Genomic DNA, 4,316 nt, shown 5'->3' on the forward strand with positions numbered 1-4,316 from the left:
TATAACAGAAATCTTAGTCAGAAACGAGTCAAACTTTGCTCTCATGCTTCATCTACATAGTGACAATTAAGTCTTATAACGATTTTATAACATTGAAACGGCAAGAGATATCACAACCAAATTTGCCACACCGTAAGCTACTTTTCTGTTTATTGCGTGATCAGAAAATCTTTAATGACAGCCTATGTTGAGTTGTACATCATGTTAAAGATCTAGTTGAACTGAAAACAATGTCGCAAACTGGACCTCAAAAGGTTTATGTAGTTGGAATGAATTGCTGTTTAAAGTTTAAAAATGTTTAATACGTTGTACATAAGAAATAACTAATACTGTAACTGATACAAGTTGAAGTGAATACTGTACCTACTTATTTGAATGAACTAATTTCAGAGTAGGTGTTCAAAATGTTTCTTTCCGGCCTTCTGGTAGTCTGATAAGCGTAATTAGAAATTCCTGCTGCTAAAAATACACTCACTGTTAAGTGAAAGTGGTGGGCCTGTTAGGGTTTCCCATCCACTGGACTTTCCCACTATGTCTGTTATCTCCTGTTATCTCTCTTTATCAGTTGCACTAAAGCTATACTAGTTATTGCAGCCATATGCTGTTAATGTGAATTAAGAGTTTTAACAGATATTTTTAAAATCTTTATGTTTAGCTATGTCACTTAGTGAGCGTGAAGAATTACACTTTTAACGATGCGCGGCCGCAAAGACAGTATATAGAAGTTACAGATTTATTTAATAATATTTTTCCTGAGAGGAATCCTATTTCAAAATCCACAGAACAATACACACTTGCTCGTTTTTTAGAAACTGGTAGTGTTAATGATAGTGTCAGACATGGACAGCCAACTACTGTGACAGACGAAGATGACATTAGGCATTATACAGTTTTTAATTGAAAATCCGAATGAATCAGTTAAATCTGCATTATAATCTCAAAGTTTTAAAGAAGCCTGGTTTCAAAGCATACCGTGTTACTCTGTTTCCCCAGCCTCCTCCTGGAAAATGTCGAATTACTAGGTACTAAAATCGCTAAAAATAGTACTTCTGAACTACGAACGAAGGAAAGGAGAGCAAAGATCAGGTCAGAGTGTATACAGTTTACAGCAACACTACTCTACTACCAATAACCAGGGGAAGCGTATACAGAGATAATTAAAATCTTCTGTTTTAAACAATTAAACGAACACAGTTTATATGAAGTGTATTTTACTAAAACTAAATTTAATCATAATATTAACAACATATTGAACAAAATAGTTAATCACAAATCAAATACCAAAGCTAAATCTTGATTCTCGAATCAAAATGTACGGATAATGTATCCGAGTTTGAAAAATGACCACAACCTAACTTATAGAGTTACAATATGAGTTATACTAAAGTTTTTGACGTAACAACGTCTTAAATTAGGTTGCGGCTCGGAGTCACTCATGAAAAAGTGTAACGCCCGGTAACGTTACGATGCCCGTCCAGTGGGTACGCCGCACGGGATCCGCACGGGATAAAGCAGATAACTGTGGGTCCGCCGCACGGGATAAAGCAGATAACTACGTTTATTCGTGAAAATGTGGAGTGCTTAGATTCGTCATTTACAACAACTACAACGATAAAGGTAAATAATTGTACACTGATATTTCATTATCGTAAACTATGATTGATTGATTAATTGTTAGATTGACACAAAAGTTGAGAAACTGAGTTTATAGGTTATGTCATACTATTGACAAATGTTGATAGTGTTAAATAAATTATTAGTTTAAATCACTCTGCAATCAATCGTAATTCAGTCGATTGAGAAGAAACAGCGTGTATTGCTAGTCAAACATTTAAAATAACAAATTATAACCTCTAACCTGTCATAACAGTGCGGCCAAACAAACGAACTAAACCGACCAATCACCACGCGCGGAGTTAGAATTTAACTGTGTTTAGCAAGAATTTCAAATTCCAATTTTAGTAAATGTTTTATTCAACTTTACCATTTACAATAACAAATTTTAATTAATTTCAAATTATGTACAATGTTTTAGTAAACAAAATATATTTCTATAGTTAAAATTTGTGCAATTCTTATTTTCATTCAATTCCTTGTTCCTATTGTGCAATTTAATAATATTCATATCAATAAATATTCAACCGAGAAAAAGACGTTGTCACGTAAAATCTTCGCCCGTAAAACCGACTTTACAGGCAACCATATTTTTTTTTCTTGTTGATTTCTGCGTTTCTACATACCAAACTGTCTTATAACAGTAACTTACAGTTTTCATATCGATAACATCGAAAAATACCAGATTTTGGCGATTTTCAACCAAATTCCAACTCAGAAAATTAGTAACTCGGAGACTTGTAATCCGATTAAGACCAAATGTCTATACAAGATAGATACACGTGTACTGTAATTTGTAACTGTTCTAAGTAAATTTAAGAATGGTATGAAAAAAGCTGTTATTACATTACGACCTTAACTTATTCTTATTCATTGATGGAAATTTAAATGCCAACAAGTATCAAGATACGCTCCAACAAAATGAGGTAGTTCCTGTTCTACAAGCTAGTCTTGGCGCTGACTCCCAAACGTTTTTTCCAATAAGACGGAGCACCGTCACGCTATGGTGGACAAGTGAGACAATAATTTTATGCAATATTCCCACACCGGTGGATTGGAAGACGTGGAGCGATTGAGTAGCCGGCTCAAGCACAGGAAGCTCAAGCTTGTTCACGAGAATACATTCAAAATGCAGTGGCCAGCTTCTATTAGCACATTGCCAGACGGCTGGAGAGGAACATTTTGTACACATACTTTTAAATTAGTTAACTCAAATAAGTAGGTCCTTTAACTTGTAACAATTACAGTATTAGTTATTTCTAATGTACAATGTAATAAACATTTTCATTTTAAATTACACATTAAGGAGGCTAATAGATTCTAAAAAAATAAGTTCGAGACATGCAATTATAACACTACTCTTCGAACTAATAGACTACCTACAGTTTCTCCAAGTCCCCCTGACATCTTACAACAGTTACTCTTCCTTTCTTAAGAATATCTTCCCTCCTCGGACCCACAGCCTTTAGAAATTTTCCTTTCTTCTTTCTTCTCTTGCAAGAAGCTTTCTTCTGTTACGTTTCATCGACTCGTTTACATAAATTAATTAGGATGTCTGCTGAAAACCAAGATGTCTAGTAGTGAGGCCTTTCTTAACTTGTCTCCTTAGAAGGATTTCATCATCGTCAAATCACCTAGCACATTTTGCTTTACAGTTATGCCTGGGGGCTTGTCCGAATTAGATTGTTCGCCCAGCAAATGACAGGCGTCCAAAATATACTCAGTAATGTTCACACCAATTCCTTGGTTCCAACACTTTGAACAGTTTTTACAAAATCACACTCATCAGTTTTGATTCCTTGTACTTCAACTCAGTTTTTCCTAGAATACTGTTCCTGTTCTTCAACTCTATTCTGTGGTACTTGTACCCTTTCTTTCAAAATCTTATTTTCGTTCGTGAGTAGATCTATTTTTCCAACAAGTTGCTTACATTTGTAGTGTTCTCCAATGCAATTAATGTGTTACCTTCAATATTCTTATGCATAACTTCTAAAGAATTATTCATGTCTTTCGTATCCTGCTTATTCTCATGTTTAAATTCATAAACCGCTCCATGATATCCTCTATAGTAAGTTTAACTTCATCAAGCTCAGTCTTAAGTCTAAGGCTTTTTCTCATAGGCGCACGTCTCCATATACGCCCATCACTGGCCAAAAAGTCGATATCAGCTTTATTCATAGTTACATATCCCTTACAGTCATTATAGACGATTTTAAGGTGATTTGCCTTAATAACTTTATTCCTTGGATTGTTATCCAATACGGTTTCCCATTTTGCAACGAAAAGCTTTGTTGTAAGATTTGAAAGGCAGTTGTCCAAATCGGAGCTTTTAACAAGTGCACGGACATGTAAAAAGAGTGACGTAGCTACTTGGTATTTTTCAACGAACATCCTCAGAACCGTTTTAGAGGTTATGTTTATAAAGATTTTCTGCGGGATTCCCGGATTTTTGGCGTAAGATTCCATGTACCAACTTCCCCCACCCCCTCCAAACACCAATGTTTTTCGGTACTGGAAAGTTTATGAGTACACACCTGCCTTACATGTAGATTACTTCTTCCTTTTATTGTTAACCTTTAGACAATCTGTTTCAGTGTAGATTGTGTAAATAATGCCGTTAGTATTTTTGTAAACTTTGATTCACTGGTTCTGTGAACACACGTTAACCCACCATCACTCACATAAGAAATATCTTATCACAA

Source organism: Homalodisca vitripennis, chromosome 2, assembly GCF_021130785.1.
Source record: "Homalodisca vitripennis isolate AUS2020 chromosome 2, UT_GWSS_2.1, whole genome shotgun sequence".
Lineage (NCBI taxonomy): Eukaryota > Metazoa > Arthropoda > Insecta > Hemiptera > Cicadellidae > Homalodisca > Homalodisca vitripennis.